Genomic DNA, 19,899 nt, shown 5'->3' with positions numbered 1-19,899 from the left:
AGCATCTTTTAAACAATCCTCCTCCACCTTGGGAGAATCCGCATGAACTCACTGCAGACTAGGGCCATGGAAGCTGAAAATTCCCTTTCTCCCTGGGAGGGGATTTCGGTGCAAGTGAAAAAAACACACCTCCTGTGAAAAATAAGAATCTGGGATCTCTGCAAGTTGTTTCTGGCTCTTTCGGTGGCCGGTGGTAGAAATCCATGTCAAGCGGAGTTAGGTGAAGGAGGGACAGGGACCTCGTTGGAAGGATATAAAGGTGTCTCAGGGGGCCAGTCAGTGGGCCTCAGAAGGACCTGGAACTAAGGCCTGGAAAGGGTGGAGAGGCAGGAGTAGCAGCTCCCCATGTCTGCCTGGTACCAGCTGCACTTGAGCTGCTCCCGTTCCAGCTCATCCCAGAGTTCATAGCCTCGGGCATGTGGCGGGAGGGAAGCAGGAGGTTGGCACAGGCCCTTTTGGCTCTGGACCACACCGCCTGTAGTGCACCATGAATTAATATTTCTAATAAATCCTGTAATTATCTTGTGAACGGAACATTTGCATGGCACTATATTTTTTGGGTTCAAAGCATTAATTTGTCCAACATAAACATTAAAAAATATACCATCATTTTGGTATCCTTGTTTCTTTATTTCTTAATGCACCAGGAGCCTTACAAAATAGAAGTGAGCTCTAAGGTCCCAACTAAGGGGTGCGTGCACCCTGCTCTGGGTAGCCACCTCCAATGGCCAGCTCTCAGGCCCAGTTCTGAAGGTCTGGGAGAGGAATTCTGCCCCGCTCCACACGGGCCAGAGGTTCACCCCAGCATCGTCAATTGTAATATTGCAAGCTCCCTACGGTTGCAGAAGAAAAAGGGTTGTCATGGGCTGGGCAGACAGACACCCCACACGGTGTAGCTACTGAACTATCCTCTTCATGGGCTCACTCTGTGCAGAGGCCCAGCTGTTGCAGGTCTCCATCCCTGCAAGCAGAGGACCCCCAAGGACTGTGGAATCAAGGAGGGAGCTCACCTTTCCTAAGTGTGTATGACCCCAAAGCATGCTTTCCCCCATCTTGTTCCAGTGTACTGCTGTTTTCCTTGAGCCCGCTACCTTTTTCTTCGTAATTTTCTGATTTATCATATCTTTTCTTTTGAGTTGCCTCAAATTCTTTGTGGCATGACAAAAGAAAAAAAATTAAATAAATGTCAGGGTTTGTATTTAATGTCATCAAATCAACACACATCTTGTAGGCTTCTCAGGATCCTAGCTGTCCTCCAAGAGGGCTGGGTCCAAGTTAACCTTGGTTCGTCCATCCCTCCTTCCCTCTCTCCTTCCTTCCTTCTTTGTTTCTTTTGTTGTTCAAGAGTTACATTTTTCTGTAGAAGCAATACAAATATCTCTAAAAAATGTATTTCTAAATGGGAAGTATGACCAATAAAATAAAAATCACTCAAATATCCACTGCACACCCCAAGAGATAATCACTGTTAACATTGTGGTGTATAACTTCCCAGATAATTGTCAATTAAATTAGCCCCACTCTTAAAATAACTCTTTACTATAGCATTGACTTGTAACCTCCTTTTCTACTTAGCAATATGTCATATGTGTCTTTGCACATCACTGCATATTATTCTGGAAACATCTTATTTCCTAAACTGGAATCCAATTTGGTTTTCTGATGTATAAAATATTCATCCAATACAGAAAAATAAAGTTTCCCTCCTAATTCCACTCCCTAAAGATAACCACTGTTACTAAAAAATAAATCCTTCAAGTTTTCATGTATATGTAAACACACAATTTACATAAACAGAATCATAACATATAGTGTTTTGTAACCTGCTTTTTACTGCTTATCACTAGATCATGAGTATCTTTCATGTCAATACATATAATGCACCATCTTTCTTCATGTTTACATAGAATTCCATTCCATTGAATGAATGTCATAAGTTATTTAATCACCTATTGTTGGAAATATGTGAGTTATTTCCAATGTTTTTAACTATTATTTTACTATTTATATACTGTTATTGCTAAACATCATTGTACATACATCTTTGTCATGTGGCTGATTACTCCTTTGAAAAAATTCCTAAAAAGAAAATTGCTGTGAAAAATAGGATACATCTTTTAAAATTTGATTCATATTAATAAATTGCTCTGTAGAAAATTGTACCAATTTACATTTCACCAACGCGTATGAGTTAGGATGATTCTCCATACTGTCTCCAGCATTGGCCATTCTCACTCCTTTTTATCTTTGCCGATATGACAGCTGAAAATGATATTTTATTGTGGTTTCAATCTGTAAGTCTTCAATTACTGGTGAGGTTGAGCATGTTTTTATATCTTTGTCATTGAATTTAATTTATGAGCTATCTGTTTATGTTCTTTGCCCATTTTATTTTACTGAAGTATTCTTTTTTTTTTTCTTATTGGTTAGTAAAAGTCCTTAATATGTTAAGGCTATTAACCTGAACACCTATGTTGCAATTATTTTTTCTCACTTAGTTCATTGTGTCTTTTGCCATGGAGAGTTTTTGCTTTTATATATTTGTATCAGCCCTAGGTAACAGAGAGTCAAGTAACAGGAACTTAAGCCAGAAAATATTAACTATTTAATTAACCAGAAATCCAGAGGTACGATGTGGTCCCAGAATCAGTGTGGTGGTTCCGAGGTATCGGCTGTCTCTTTATGGACGTCCCTCAGATTTGCCATCTGCAATGTGCTGACAGGGTCTTCCCTCGTAAGATGAAATGGCTGTGACACCTCCAAATCTTACATCCTCATAGTCTAATGAGGAACGCAGAGTATGAGGACAAAAAATTTTCTTCATCTCACAGATCTGTTATCTCATCAGGAAGGAAAATCTTTCTCAGTAGTCCCCAGCAGATTTTTATTTACATCTCACTGGTAACCAGTAGTATCTGCCAAAATAGTCAAACCTGTCAATCATTTCCTTCATGACTTGTGGCTTACCACCATATTACCAAAGGCCCTTCCCACCCCCCATATTCTTTTAAAATGAACTAGCCATCTCCCCCCCTCCAATAAGCGTTATCTTTTGGCGTTTTGGTTGGAATTACATCAGAATTACGGATTTAAAAATAATTAATTAAATAAAGTTACAGATTAATTTTGGAAGACTTCACATCTTTACCAATATTTAGTCTTTCCTCCCAGGATCATGGAGCGTGCCTCTATCTTTCAAGTCTCCTTTCATGTCCTTTAGCAAGGTTTTATAGTTTCTTCAGAAAGATCCATTTTTGTTAAGTTTATTTGTAAGTACTTTATTTTTTACACCAATTGTGAATGGATCTTTCATGCCAAAAGAAAAGCCAAGGAGGGACCATTCTTGCATTCCTTAAATATACCCTATTTGGTTATGGTTATTTTAAAATATTGCTTGATTCAATTTGCTAATATTTTATTTAGCATTTATTCCCAAGAGAGGTTGGGCTATTATATTTTTTATGCTTTGAAGTATTTTTATAATAAAATTTGCAAAGCTTATAAATGAATTAGGGAACTCGTGATCTCTCCCTTACTCTAAAGCCTGTTATCCAATACAGTAGCCACCAACTCTGTGTGGCAACTGAGCACTAGAAATGTGGTTATTGCAACTAAGGAATGACATTTCTAATTTAATTTAGTTTAGATTAGCTTACATTTGTATTTTAAAACCGATCCTCGATTCAGCTACTGAAAAACTTTTGACAATATTTGGAATAATGTGGGTATGTGAATCTACTCTTCAACTGTAAATTTCATGAAATCTAAATCTTTAGAGATCGGTATTTCTGATAAAAATTTAGTGTCTGAATTGAGACGGGTTATAAATGTAAAATACACTGGAGTTCAAAGAGTGTGAAAAATAATGTAAAATATCCTATTAATGATTTTTGTATTAATTACATGCTGAAATTAAAATATCTTTGTATATTGGATTAAATCGACTACATTATTAAAATTAACTTCACCTGTTCCTTCTTACTTTTTTATGTGGTTACTAGAAAAATTTAAATTCTACATGAGGCTCACATTACATTTCTATTGGACTACACTGCTCTAGATTTTAAATAACAGCAATTATCTGATACTTAACATTTGCTAGAACTATACTTGTTTTTTTACAACTGCATATTGTCCCATCAAATGGATGAACTAAATGTGGTTAACCAACTGTTATTGTTGAATATTTTAGGTTATTTTTTCCTTTCTTTTTTCTACCTTTCTTCCTTTCAACAATTATAAACAATTTTGTGTTTAACAAGTTTGTCGCTGTATCTTCGTATAAGAGAATGACATGATCAGATTTACCTTTTGGAAATCACTTTGGTCACATTGTAGAGCACAGAGTGGCCAAGGCCAAGCATGGATTCAGCCAGTGAGGAAGCCATTGCCAAAGCTCTAGGGAGATGGAGCCGGTGGAGATGGAAAGAAATGGACACTTTCCAGAGATATTTAGGACATAAAGCCAATAGGACTTGGAACAGATTGGATACCAGAATCATGGCAAGGAAATCATCAAGGAAGACTCCTACGGTTCTTTTGGGGCATCCAGAAGTTGGTAGACAGTCACGGAGTTGGGAGTCCTAGAGAAGGATGGGTTTGGGGGAATAAAATCTTGAGTTCAGTTTTGGAATGGTGATTTAACATGCTCTTGACGCATCCAAGGAGAGATGTGAAATAGACAGGTCAGAGCAAGAGGAGAGGATGGAGGTAAAATTTGGGAGTCATTGGTATACAGGCAATATTTGAAGCCTGAATGATATCTTCTGGGAAGAGAATGTACACTGGGAGATCTGTGTGCTGGGAGGGGGGGTAGGAGAGAGACCAAGCCTTGAGGAACATCAATATTTAAAGCCAGGTGGAGAGGGAGGAGTTAGGGATGGAGACTGAGAGTGACCAGAGGTGCAGAAGCAAAGCCAGGATTGTGTTCTGTGGACTGTCACAGAAGTCAAGGAAAGGGAGAATTTTAGGGAGAGATTATCAACAACTTCTGAGAGGTTTATTGAGATGAACTAAAAAAAAAAAGTCTATTGCTCAATCTCACCAATAATCAGGAAATACAAATGAAAACAATAAGATATCACTGTTTACTCACCAGATGGTTAAGATTTTCAAGATTAATAATATCCAGGGTGGGCAAGGATAGGGGGAAGGGTTAATCTCACATCCTATCGGTAAAATGTAAAGGTACCAACTTTTTGGGTTGTCTTGGCAGCATATATCAAAATATAAGTGATACATACCTTTAACCCAGCAATTTCAATTCTAAGTATCTATCCCAGGGAGATACTCACTCATGTGCAAGAGGCTGTGATTACAATCCTGTTCACTGCAGCACTGTGTATAAAACTGAAAAACTGTTAATAACATAAATGTCCTTTGGTGGTAAAAAAAAAAAAAAACAATGCCACATACTATTGAATATCGGGTAGCAGTTTAAAAGAATAATGTCAGTTTATATACACTTAAATGGAAAGCTCTCCAAGACACTGTGAAGTGAAAAATAAGTCATAGAACAATGTATATAACAAAATACAATTGGTATATGTTTAAAAACCTGTTTATTGCACATTTAGATTTATATGTGTATAAATGGATAGAAAAGTGTCTGGGAGGTTGTCTGGCAAACTGTTAACAATGATGAACCTAGGAAGTGTTTTAGGGTTAGTAAGGACGGGTGAAGGAAGGCTTACTTTTACTTTGGAATGGTTTGCATTTTTTTTAAGATTTCATTTATTTGTTAGAGAGAGAGAGAGAGAGAGAGAGCACAAGTGGGGGAGTGGCAGGCAGAGGGAAAAGCAGGCTCCCCGCTGAACAGGGAGCCTGACGCAGGACTCGATCCCAGGACCCTGGGATCATGACCTGAGCCGAAGGCAGACACTTAACTGACTGAGCCACCCAGGCATCCCAAGAATGATTTGCATTTTTAAAACAAAAATGTATTCATGAATTGTTAAATTGCTGTGTTTTCATGCTCACGGCATTCGGAAAGATGAGGATTATTGGTAATGAGTTTTATCTAGGTTGTATCCAGGAATGAGCTGATGGAGGTGAAGCCATATTGGAGAGGTTTTCCTGTTTATTTATGTACTGTTATTCTACCATTACCCCCATTAGACCTGTGACACCTGTGCCTGAGCCAGGCTCTTGGGACGTGGGGTGGAAAGAATATGAGTTCAAGGTATGAGAAGAGTCAGATGGCTATCCCAGTACCACCATGTACTAGCTGAAGCCTTTTCTTATCTGTTTAATGGGAGCATTCACTGAGTTTTGTAAGGATTCAATAAGATCATATTGGTGGGGTTTTCTTAAGATTTATTTGAGAGAGAGAAAGAGTGCACGCAAGCAGGGGAAGGAGCAGAGGGAGAGGGAGAGAGCGAATCTCAAGCAGACACCCCACTGAGCACAGAGCCTGACAACAGGGCTCAATCCCACGACCCTGAGATCATGACCTGAGCCAAATCAAGAGTCCGCCACTCAACCGACTAAGCCACCCAGGCGCTCCAAATGTGATGATATTGTAATCACAAACACCATTCAGGTGGTCACTAACGTTATCTTAACACTAGATCCTGGGCCCAAAAGCCCACTTATTGTCCTGCATCTTGAAATGACCTCTCCTAGTGCTCATCCCAAGCTGCCATGGCTTGCCTGGGACCTGGTTTCACGACAGGGAGGCTTCCCCTCACCAGCCTGCCTCAGCTGACTGGTAATGGCATCTTGAGTAGCTGTGTTGGGGAGGATGCTGAAGGCCAGCCGGCACGTGCATCACAATCCATCAGCAATGTCTGAGGTGGATACAGGCGCGCAGCGTCACCACACGTGTGCCTCCTATATATACCAAACAGAAGACGCAAAGGCTTGTTGCTCTATCACCTTTTCCAGGAATTGCACCACTTATTTCTTTCTTTTCGCCTTTCCACCTTTCTCTTACTACCTACTGGTTCTATCTAATCTTTTATGAAGTGTCATCCCCCTATTATGTCTCCCAAGGATATTTGTGTGTATGAAGGGCTTCTTGAAAAGAGAAAGGCCTTCAACATCCCCCAAAGATGAATCTTTAATGGTGAATTAGAGCACAGTGAAACTTAGTCATTGAAGTAATTTGGGGGCCCTACCTTTTAAATCACACCTCAGAGATAGCTTCCTTTCCTGCTTCTACAGTCAAAAGGATACTCGAGCAGTCGATGCCTCCTATGATGGCATCCTCCCAGCCTGGACGGGCCCCACAGCCTGCTTGGGTCACGGGGCAGGGCTGCCCTGAACGTGGGAAAACCCAGATGGATGTCGACCCTGGTGAGAGGAGACTTCCAGGACCACTGGCTTCCCACTTCATTTTTCTCAAACTCCCATCTCTTTCCTACCTAACAAACAAGGCAGCGTCTGGGATGTAAAACCCCTTTTTGCGGGGGGGGCACCTGGGTGGCTCAGCCAGTGAAGCATCAGGACACTTGATCTCAGGTTCATGAGTTCAAGTCCAGCACCCATGAGGGACTTATGCTATTTCTTCCATCTCACATACATAAACTAATGCTCCTCACACACTGTCCTTCTCTCAATGATTTCTTAATCTTAAAACTGACTTTCTTGGAAGGATGCCCTTCCATTTTGTTTGTATTCTTAGGTTTGTTTTTTTTTAAGATTTCATTTATTTATTTGACAGAGAGAGACAGTGAGAGAGAGAGAACACAAGCAGGGGGAGTGGGAGAGGGAGAAGCAGGCTTCCCGCGGAGCAAGGAGCCCGATGCGGGGCTTGATCCCAGGACCCTGGGACCATGACCTGAGCCAAAGGCAGACACTTAATGACTGAGCCACCCAGGCGCCCCTGTATTCTTAGGTTTTTAAAATAATGATTTTGTATTATTAAAAAAATAGAGGGTTTATTTGTTCATTTTGTCGGGAGGCAAGGAGCAGATTTTTGAATAGCTTTCTCTGCCTTCATCTTTTACAGCAGAGTTATTTCCTGTTCGCTTGAGTTTACTGGGTGACAGCTACATATAGTTTAAGGGTATTTGTCCTCTTGTCCATCGCATTTGGTCTGATTAATCTATTGGCATAAATACAAAAAACTTTGCCTACATCGTTTGAAAGACTTTGGAGTTAGGAGCCATGAAAAGTGAGTGGCAAGAGCCCAACAAATGGGTCCAAAAAAGCTGGATAAGAACAGCATTTTTTGTTTGTTTGGAAGTAAAACTATCTCATTCTATTTGTCCTAAGTTGCCTTTTTCCTTCATGTTTTGTTGTTTGTTAGCATCTCTGTTGGTTTTCTATTGTTGCATGACACATTATCAGAAACAACACCAATTTATGATCTTGAAGTTTCTGTGGGTCAGGAGTCTGGATACGGCTTCACTAGGTCCTTTGCTCGGGGGCTCAAACAGGTGCAATGCAGCCAGGGCTGGGGTCTCACCTGAAACTCAGGGTCTTCTTCCAAGCTTGTGGTCATTGGAAGAATTCAGTTCCTTGCAGCTGCTTCTTCAAGACCAGCAGGATTTTCTCTGATCTCAGGGATGGTCTAAGACGCTTTAAAAGCCTCACCTGCTTAGGTCAGGCCCATGCTTTAAAAGTCTCACCTGCTTCAGTCAGGCCCACCCAAAAAAATAAACCCTCTATGAGCTTCCATTTGATTAACTCAAAGTCAGCAGATTATGGATTTGAATTACAACTGCAAAAATCCCCTCACCTTTGCCATATAATGTAACCTCTCAAAGGAGTGGTGGCCATCATATTCCCATGTTCCACCCACACAAGGGGAAGAAATTATACAAGGGTCACTGGAGGTCATCTTAGAATTCTGCCTATCACATCGTATTTTTACACTGAGCCATCATAGACAAATGAGAAAATACAAGTAAGCAAAAAGAAAAAGTAAATAATTGAAAATGCTACCATCTAGAGATAACTTCTCCTAAGGTGTTGACTTAGCCCGCTACACCGTTTCTATATGAATATGTATTTTTTTTTTACTGGGATTAGGGCATACATACTATTCTGTTCCTGACTTTTTTCCATTCCAACATGTTTTGAAAATATCTTTCTATATCCACACATAACGATCTATTGCATCTACATTAAAGGTTGTAGTATGCTCCAATTTATGAAACTACTATGATTTTTTTAAGTAGTCTGCTATTTGGGGCAGGGTAGGTTAAATAAACTTTTTATTTTTGAACAGTTTTAGATTTACAAGACAGTTGTGAATATACGGAGCATACAGTTTATAGGACAGAGAGTTCTCATATTCCTCACACCCAACTAAGTAACGGTTTCTCTTATTATTAACATCTTACCTTGCTATGGTACATTTTTTACAATTAATGAATGTCTATTGATAACATGATTACTAACAAAAGTCCACACTTTATTCAAATTTCCTTGGCTTTTACCTAATATCCTTTTCCTGTTCCAGGATCTCATTCAGGACACCATATTACATTTAGTCATCATGTCTCCTTAGGCTCCTCTGGCTGTGACAGTTCTCACGCTTCCCTTGTTTCCGATGATCTTGACAGTTTTGAGGAGTACTAATCCGATCCTTTGCAGAATGCCTCTCAATTGGGATTTATGTGACATTTTTCTCATGATTCGACTGGGGTTATATTTTGGGGAGGAAGACTACGGAAGTAAACTACCATTTTCATCCCATCATACCAAGGGTACACACCATCCACACAACTCATCACTATTGACGTTGACCTTGATCAACCAGCTGGGGTTGTTTTTGTCGTGTTTTTCCACTGTCAAGTTTCTCCCCCCTTTTCCCACTTTTCCCCCTTTTCCATGCTGTACTCTTTGGAAGAAAGTCACTTTGTGAAGCCCACACTTCTGGAGTGAGGAGTTTGCTGCCCCGCCTTGAGGACAAAATACCTACATGAATTATTTGAAATTCTTCTGCATGGCAGATATGTCTCTTCTCCTCCACGTATATATTCAATCACTAATATCAGTATGGAGTTGTGGATATTTATTTTATACTTTGGGTTATAATCCAATATTACTTTATTTTGTTCCTCAAATTGTTCCACTTTTAGCCATCGACAACTCTTTCATTTGGCTCCTGCGATTCTTCACTCTTCACAGACTGCTACCGTTGTGGGTGTGGTCTTTGTTTCTTTGAGTGCTTCCTTACTTTCTGGCCTGACAAAATGCTCCCGGTTTATCTTGTGTATTTCCTGCCCCAGTCCTAGAATCAGGGGTCTACTAGTCTTTGACACTCGGATCACTTCCAGGATTTTTTTTTAACACTTTCTAAACAAGACTGCAATGAACATCCTTGAAAATATATAAACGGGTATATTTATCTGACGATTTACTTTGAATTATTAAAAACAAAAAGGTAGATCCAGAACTTATATAAAGCCAGTGAAAGGATTTTGACCAAACCTCCCTCTGTGTGCCACTTTGGAAAATAGGCAGTTTCTATAAAGTTAAATATACATTTCCTATATGACTAGCAATTCCTGTTGCAGATATTTACCCAAGAGATATAAAAACATGTCCACTAGAAACATTAGTACCAGATATTCATAACAGCTTTATTTATAAAAGCCAAAAATTGGGACAGTCCCAGTGTCCATCAACAGGTGAATGTATAAAGAAATTATAGTAAATCCAGACCGTGAAATATCACTGAGCCATGGGAAAGAAATGAACCATTGATGTGCCTAACAATACAGAAGCATCTCAAAAATATCCTAAGTAGAAGAAGCCAGACACAAAAGAATACATCCAACCTGGTTCCATTTGTATGAAATTCTAGAACATGTAAAACTAACCAATGGGGATAGAAAACTAATAGTACCTGGGGTGGGTGAGATGGGTGGGGGGAGACTGGCTGCAATCTCAAGGGAATTTTTTAAGGTAATGAAAATATTCTAGATCCTGAATGTAATTGTGGTTACGTGAGTTTATACATTTGCCAGAACTCTGAACCGTGCACTTAAAATGGGCGTGTTTTACCATATGTAAATTATACCTCCATAAAGTTGATTTAAACAAAACAACAAACTGAGTCCAGATTGCAGAAGAAAAAAAAAAAAAAAACCCTGCTTTGAAGGGAGTAGGCAGGGAGGGAGGCAATCGCCCTGGGGCGGGTCTTCTCAGGGAAGGCAGTCGGGCCTCTGTTGCCTGTCTCACCCAATTCACCATCTACAGACTCTAATTCTGGTTCTGCCATGTGCCCTGCCCACTCTTCGACTTCTGCTGAATGCCAGAGGGCATCTCGCAGGCTGAATGAGTCCAGCTGCAGGGCTTGGGCTTGGAGAGAAGGAGGCTGCAGGCGCCAAGGGTACCCCCACACCCAGCAAGCCCGGAGGCTGGAGATGCCCTGTGCCACATCTGCTTGTTGGGGTGCTGGCAAAGGGCTGTAAAGTGTCGGGACCCTTGGCAGCTCTGCGGCAGAACACTCCCTGACAATTTGGCAAAAGTGTGGGTGCCTCACTGCCGATGCAAATGGACAGAGGTTTATACAAGGCCACTTAGGGTGGGCTGCCGGCCAAGGAGTGAACTTCAGGTCCTGGCCCAACCAGCCGCAACATGATACCTCAAAGAGGAGGCAGCACCGGGAGTTGGGGAGACAGCGGGTCCAGGTGACACAGCAGGAGGGGCTCTTGGAGGCCACCGGAGAGACCAGGATGTGAGACTCCGGTCTTAGGGACGTGACTGAGGGTCCCCCTCCACCTAGGGGCAGTGGTGGTAAGCGATGACCACGACCAACTTATGGAGATGTCAAGAGGAACCTTAGCAGCGTGGAAGAGTGGGACATTTGTAACAGACCAGATCTGCCGCCAGTTAAGCAGAATTTTAAGATCTGAGGTATTTATGCAACCAAGCTCACTCATTCCTGCGTGAACCTTTGCGGAGGGCCTTCGATGAGTCAGATGCTGTATTAGTCACTGGGGATTAAACAGGGGCAAAACAGAAAAATCCCTGCTGTCATAGGACTCTCCTTCGGTGACAGCTCTGTGCTGTCATTTCACCCGGAGGTGGGTGCTTTGGAGGAAGACGGGGAAGGGTGAGGGGAAGGGGAGAGCCACGTCAGTGGTGCTGGTCAGGCCCCGTGGAGGAGGCGACACCTGAGCACCGCCAACTTTGTACCCACGGGCTGGAGAAGCCTGGAGCAGACGGGTTACTGGTAAGTTCTGAGCAGGGCAATTTCTGGGTCAAAAAACATAATCATGTTAAGGCTTTTGATAATACTGCTAAGTTATCCAGAGAGTTTCCTAGGTTGCCTTCTCAAAGGAGAAATGCTATGTGTTTTAGGAGTACTTCGGAGAGTTTAAAGAGTATGTGTGCGTATGTGGTGGGGCAATGCCTCCTTGCTCAAATGCCATCTCAGAAGGCACAGTTCAAGTCCATTGCTTCCCATTCACGCCAGCCCGAAGATTTTAGGAGCTAAACATCCTAGCAGCTGAAAACACCAGTCGGAAAGACCCGCGTTTCTAACCCAGCTCTGCCACTCATCTGCTCTGGTGCAACTTTGAACAACTTTGCCTACAGCTATGTAAGCCTCGGTTTTCTCATCTATAAAATGGGCTTTCTAAAATGCTTAGCTCAGAGGGTTGTGTGAGGGTTAAACAAAGTGATCCAAATGAGGCGCTCTGCAGAGCAGCCAGCACAGAGTAAGTGGCCGTGCTATTCATTCTGCAAAGTCAGCTCCTGACCTGGGGGTCAGGAGCAGCCCCAAGCACAGGGCAGTGTGCTCCCTCACAGACACAGAGATAGTGTGGGCCTGCTCTGCACCTGCTTCCAGCTATCAGGTCAATCGTTGAAGTTCAAATGTTGTCCACTAAGGTTTTCTATCTGGCTAAGATTTTTCTACCCAGGTATGAGCTAACCCAACCTTAAAAGACCCCCGAATGATGTATATATCCGTGTCTGTGTGTGCATGTATGATTTTTTTTCTCCTAGAAAGGAACAAGGATTTTTCCACACGCCCCTTAGCAAAACCAGCTGAACCGAGTTAACTCAAACTTCTCAAAAACAATTCACCTCTGCACTTAGACCAGAAATGGAATGTTTCGACCCTAAACTATCCTTGTGGGGGTGTGTGTCTGAAAACCCACAAATGATTTGAAACAGGGTCAGAGTGAAATCATCATGAGCCTGAGCACATTTCAGCCACCAGACGTGGCAAGTTTTCATTGTTTACTTGCATCTGTTTGTGGTTTTTTTTTAAACCCAAAATGCAGATACGGCCATTATTCCACTTGGAACTCAGACATGAAATGTTCTGCCTCTGCTCTCCTCACATACTTTGTATTGTAACATCAACTTCTCACACCTGCTCGTGTCTCTAATTGTCCCAAGGTCCCCGGACTCAGCAATCACACTTCAGCACTTCCTTAAACTTAATACTGAAAGATGTGCTGCTCCCTCATCCTCCCCCCCACCCCTCCCTACCTCAGGGTGAGGTGTCCACGGCAGGAAACCCTAATCTGGAAAACCCTTCTGAGCCTGAGCTGTCGAGCACCCGCTCCCAAATGCTGATCTGTGAACAAGTTTTCACTCATCCCTAGTGGGGTAAGATAAACAAGAATGATACAGAGAGGTTTTTGTAACACCAAATGTATTCCACGTTTAACTCGTAAATCATGTCCTTGTTACTTTTTGTTTTCAAATATTCTTTTATGAAATTTAGTGAAAATAGATGGAGGTTAGTTGTGGTTTTTTTTTTTTTTATACTGTCCTACTTGGCAAAATAAAAAGTTGGCAAACTTAGGCTCATCTCATACATTTTGAGATCTTCCTAGTCTACAGGCTACACAAGTCTAGGAATCACCTGGAAAAGGAGCCAGCCTAGTGCAGGAACTGAGGGAGATGTGCGTGAACTGGATACCTGCTCCGTGCTAGGCTCATGCAAGCCATTTCCTCCCACCCTCGTGACCACACTGTGGCGTGGGTGACAGTATTTTCATGTGATGACTTAGGAAAGTGAGGCTTCTTGCGGGTTAAGTGACTTGCCCAAGGCCACTCAGCTAGGAAGGGGGAGGGAGAAAGCTGGGATTTGAACGCAGGCTGCATCCAGCAACGTCTGTTCCTGCCTTCCCTCGTGCAATGGTAGATTCAGAAAAACATCTAAAATCGACGTGGTGAAGAGTCTTATTCAGAAGACTCTGCAAATAAATACATTCATACATCAAAAACAAACCCTTCCATCCACTAACACACACACACACAGAGAGAGAGAGAGAGAGAGAGAGATGGACTACAGTATTTCATGGTCGATGCACTTTCAATAAACACAAGGGCTGAAATTAAGAAAGTGTTAAGTGCTGACCGGTCAGGGACAAGCTGATTCATAACGCGAAGGGGCAGGGGCGGGTTCTGAGCACATTAACCGCCCTCTTCGGACGTCCAGTCCTCAGAACAGGAACCGGACGCAGCAGCGGCTTCCTCATTACCAGACAAATGTAAAGAAAGTGACAGTCTAGGAAAAAACAAGAGTGATTAGGGGATGGAAGAAGCCATGAGTAAAGATGAAGAAATAATTATACAGCTTAGCTAACTCATAAATCAAGGACGATCATTCCATCTACAAGCACCAGCAAGGTGAAAAGAACCAAAGCGAAAGGTCGGCTCTTTAGTGTACATTTAAAAAAGGAAACAATGGCCGGAATTCAGAGAGTGTTAAAAGCCCCAAGTCAGGGACAAGAGGAGTCACTGTGAAAAATCACCTCCCCAGGGGAACTGGCCAGAACCCCAGGGGGTTAGAGACGCGAGCAGATTGGACAGAGGTGCGGTCAGAAGAGGCGCGGTGGGGAGCAGCCCCCTCTGGGCCCTGCAGGACGATGATCGCCCATCTGAGTTTGTTCCCCTACTTCTTTTACACCTTCTCTCCCTCCACCTCCACCTCAGGAAGATAGGATGATAAATCCAGGAGGAAAACAGAGTCAACAAATATTGCGAGGTGTCATAACATTAGCCTGGCTGGGTTTGATTGGGGGCCGTGACAGAAGAGCACTAATTATCTCCGAGAAAGCAGTCCCATTCCAGAATGATCCTGGGGACGGACGGAGCAGGCCCTCGCAGCTTTCCCCTGGAGCCCTGCCGGGGATCAGGTGACCCAGGCTTATTTATCCAAAACCAGCTGTCACAGGATTAACTGCTAGCTCGAGTGGGGTTCCCCATCACTTCAGGCGGAGGAAGGTGAGATTTGGGCAGAGTGTCAGCCTCCATCAGCCTCTGGAATCTTCTGCCTTTTTTTTTTAGAAACCCCTAAAAATGCCTTAGAAATGCCTGGGCCCTGGTACCCAGAAGAGTATAGAAGACCAAGGTTTTTGTCTGCTTCCCACTGGGATCAAACCGTTTGGGCCAACCTGTGAAGAAGAGATGCTTGTCCTGAAAAGCCTCACTGAGGAAAGCAGGACAGGTGGCACAGGAGGTCAAAGGCTGAAATGTGGATTCCGAGGAGAGTCTGGAGCTTGGAGATGTGAAGGGAGCAGGTGAAGGGTAGCTCCTTCTTGTGAATGCACAGAACCCAGGGCGGGAGAGGAAATGGACCAAAAGCAACAGAGATGGAAAAACCTAGAAACCTGGTCAAGCTTGTATTACAAGGACCTCATTTCAAGTTTCTTGCATTGTCCTGCAAATCACTGGTATTCCACAAAGGTTTATCATCACAGTGCAACTAAATAAACATAAAACCAATGGGAAGATAGAAAGGCTCAAAGAATCACAGGAGCTAACTAAGGCACAAGGTGTATGTGATAAGCATACTGAGGGCAGGGAAACTGACTACAGATCCTAGAGAATGTTCTCCCCATGCAGCTCTAAGCATTTAAAGGATAAACGATGCCAGCTAAAAAGTCAGGCATTTTAAAATAGTGACATCCCTCATAAGGAGCAGTTCCATCTTTTTTTCAATTTCTCTCCTTGGTCTCTTTGTGATTTTTTCTCCCTCATAAAATGGGCAGTCCAAGTTTTTAATCTGACCTGCTTCTCAGAATGGCCTGTTGGCTTTAAATGAGCTAAAGGGAAGTAACAGAATACCCTAGTCTGGAACATCATGTCCAGGCATCGATTACGTGGCCAGCCGGCCCGAGGGGCAAGTGGTTGCGCCCTGGGCTCTTCATCTCAGGGACCACCTTTGCATGGCTGCATTCATTCGCCAAACCAGCAGTCACCAAGTACGAATGGTAGGCAAGGCACAGAGCTGGCCTCTGCGGGAGAAACAAAAACACACAGGATGCAAGAAACGGAGGTCCTTGAGGACAGGAGGGGTGTAGTGTTTGTCTGGGTTTTTTTTTTTCTATCCCTCCATAACTACCCCTAGGAAGAGGGACACTGCAAGCTACCATGAGTCATTTACTAGTTAGTATAAATGAAGGCTCAGAAATGAAGTTAGTGTAAGGGTTGAGGGACAGAGAGAGAGAGAGAAAGAGCAAGAAGACACAGGTCTATAGGAGGGAGCACCATCTAGGGTACAGAGGGGAGGGCCATCCTGGGAAGACCAGAGGAACCGAAGACAAGCCATATAACTTCGTTAACTAATGAAACACGTACACACGTGCACACACACACAGAGGATAAAACTGGCAAGGCCCCTCACTGGAACCGGGGATAAAAGATATAAGCCCAAACCCACAGGGTTACTGTGTGCATTCAAGAGCATGGGAGGCAGACAATTGTGAACAAGGATCTGTAAAACCATGTGACAGTTGTTACAATAAAGTTAAAGAAAGGGATAATGGGTGCAATTTTTAAATGAACCATGGATTAGATAATGGATCTGTACCCAAGTTAAAAATCCTGACTTTGACAATTGTACTGCAGCCCTGTAAAAGAGTGTCCTGATCTTGGAAAATATACACTGGAGTATTTCCGGGTTAAAACAATTGTTTTAAAGGCACATACATATACAACATCTGAAGAGCACAGAGGATGGAAGACTGACCCTAAGGGGGTGAGGAAGAGAAGGGGGAGAGCGGAAAGAGGCTTCACCAAGGATTTGACAACTGAGTACGGTGTGAAAGACAAAGGGGTTCACGGAAAGAAGGGTTGGAGAGCAGGCATGCTGGGCAAAGGTCACGGCATGAGCAAAGGTCTGGCTCAGAAGCATGGAGCATGGCCCACTTGGAAACCGTAAGGAGTGAGGCCTACTTAGAGTTTCCAACATGTGAGGAGGAACGTGGATGAACAGACAGATGGGACAAGACTCCGAAGGGACTTGGCGCTAGTGCAGGGCAGGTTCTGAAATTGGAAAGTCAAAAGAAATTCCTTGTAGGCACAATTCGCATCTGCAAATCAACCACTCTCTGTCCTGTGAGACAGAGAATATGCATGTAATGTGTGCAAAAAAAGGCTCAAGACCATTTTGAAGAAACAGTTTTTAAAATCAGGTCAACTGAGCCAAGAAGAGCTCAGAATTGGGTTGGGTGAACTCGTTTCACAAAAGTTTATGAGCAACGACTCTGTAGGCATTGTGCCAGGCCCTAGGGAGAGAGAGACGAAATGATGTGGTTCCCAGCCTCAAGGTAGATCACAGGCTGATAATCAAGAAGAGCTTCTTAGACAAAGTGAGTTTTGAGTGGGGGAAAGGGGATGTGAATTCACAACCAGTCAGGTCTTCTTCCAGGCTACCGTTGACCTCTACCACTGGCCTCTACTGTGGTTGGTACTCAGGCATCAGTGCACGGATGCTAGGGATGGAAAGCCCATTTGGTAGCCTTCTAAACTGGATATGATTGACCTCTACCCAGCCACAGTGACGAATCTGTTGGAGGAATGTAAAAAAAAAATTTTTTTTAAACTGGCCAAGAAAATTAGAGACTAATTTCATTCATGCACATAGATGCAAAAGTCCTAGAAATTGAGTTCAGCCACATATAAAAAATACATGTTATGATCAAGCTAGGTCGATCCTAAGAATGCAAGAGTGATTTAACATTGGAAAAGCTATTAATGTATAAAGAAGAAAAACTGTATGATTATCTAAATAATTGCTGAAAAAAACATTTGCTAAAATTCAGCACCAATTCATAATGAAACTTCCTACCCGATAGAATTTTTTTTTTACCAAATAATTACAGCAAACGTCATTCTTCAAACATCATTCTTCAAGGTGAAATGTTAGAAGCATCCCTTTAAAAATCAGGAACAAGACAAAAATGTCTACAATTCTTCTTTCCAGCATTGTACTTGAGGTCCTATCCAGTACAATAAGAAAGGAAAAAGAAATTAAATGTATAAGTTTTGGAAAAGAAAAAAAACAAGACTGACATTATTATAGATAATATAGTTGTTTACTAGAAAACACAAAAGACTTTATAGATAAGTTACTGGAGTTAATTTTTTTAAAGCTTAACAAGGTGGGTGGATAATATGAACTGATTGCATTTCTAAACTCCAGCAATAAACAGTTAGAAAGCATAATTTCAAAAGATGCTAATTATAATAGCAACCAAAATTAAGGTACTTAGGAATAAATATGATGTAAGGTGTGGAAGACCTTTATAAAAAAATTAGCTTTATTGAAAGGCATTAGATAAGACTGAAGTAAATGGAGAAATGAACCATATTCATGAATAAAAAGTCATAACATGAAAATGATGTCAATTCTCTTTCAGTTGCTCTACTGAGTCAACTCAAGTCCTTATCTCAAGAGGGTTTTTCAAGTAACTTGACAAGCTAATTCTAAAACTTATATGGAAGTGTAGAGTCCTAACAGTAGTCAAGATATTCTTGAATAAAGAATAAGGTGTAGGGACATTTTCTACTATATATAAAACATAATATAAAGCCACAGTAAGGAATATAGTGTGGTATATATACAGGGACAGACAAATTCTCCAAGGGAATTGAACAAAATACTCCAAAGCAAACCTACCTGAAACCTTGGAAAACCTTATGGAAACTTGATTTATGACAGACATGGCACAGCAGACCACCAGAGAAAGGATAAATTATCCATTAAATGGTGCCCACAATTTATTGTTCATGTGGGGAGAGGGGGAAGAAGATGGATCCCTATCTCACACCATATCCAAAAATGAATTCTGTGTAATTTAAAAGCAAAACATACAAGGCAACGCTTTTAAGTTTTTAGAAGAAAATATAGAATTTCTTTATGAAATCAAGAAAGAGAAGGATTTCTTATACAAAGTAAAAAATGTACTAACCATAAAACAAAAGACTGACATATTAGACTATATTAAAAATAAGAACTTCTTTCATCAAAATATATCTTAAATGGGGCACCTGGGTGGCTCAGTTGGTTAAGCGTCCAACTCTTGATTTCAGCTCAGGTCATGATCTCAGGGTCATGAGATCGAGCCCTGGATCGGGCTCTGCGTTGGGCGTGGAGCCTGCTCAAGATTCTCTCTCTCCCTCTCCCTCTGCCCCTCCCCCCTAAAAAGAAGATATATATAGATATGTTAAATAAAGTGAGAAGGCAAGCCACAAAATGGGAGAGGATGTCTGTAATGCATTAACTGACCAATGAATATATAAGAAACTTTTCCTATAGCTATCTGCAAGCTCATTTCCTTGTCTCTTTCAGAACCTTTACTCAAATGTCATGTTTTTAATAAAATCTTCCCTGACCACTATTTTAAAAACTGCAAGTTCACCACCACTCCTGGCCCTGCCTATTGTCCTTTCCTGCCTTATTTTTAGCCGTAACACTTATCATTACCATACATACTATATATGTGACTAAATAATTTGATTGCCTGTCTCCCCTTCTCCCCAGCAGACTGAAAACTCTGAAATGAGACAAGGAATTTTGGTCTATTTTGTTCACTGCTGTGTTCCCAGCATATAGAAGAGAGCACATAGCAGGTGCTTAATAAATATGTGTTGACTAAACGAATACTTACAAGCCAATAATAAAAATACCCACAACCCAATAGAAAAATCAGCAACAGGCTTAAACAAGGCATCTCAGAAAGAAAAGAAAAA

The 19,899-nt window shown here is 41.9% G+C and overlaps 1 long non-coding RNA gene across 1 annotated transcript; it reads right to left on the bottom strand.

Moving 5' to 3' along the window:
• Positions 1-16,852: 16,852 nt before the first annotated feature.
• On the bottom strand, positions 16,853-19,319 carry LOC114215410 (uncharacterized). Its single transcript, XR_003610564.2, has 3 exons — positions 19,198-19,319; positions 18,017-18,146; positions 16,853-17,713 (listed from the first exon to the last, which is right to left on the bottom strand). It is a non-coding gene; the product is annotated as an uncharacterized LOC114215410 (long non-coding RNA).
• Between the last annotated feature and the right edge of the window lie 580 nt (positions 19,320-19,899).

Source organism: Eumetopias jubatus, unplaced genomic scaffold, assembly GCF_037043125.1.
Source record: "Eumetopias jubatus isolate StellerSeaLion01/CBP00866 unplaced genomic scaffold, mEumJub1_p1.0 scaffold_13, whole genome shotgun sequence".
NCBI lineage: Eukaryota > Metazoa > Chordata > Mammalia > Carnivora > Otariidae > Eumetopias > Eumetopias jubatus.
This window is presented reverse-complemented; position numbering and strand designations above follow the sequence as displayed.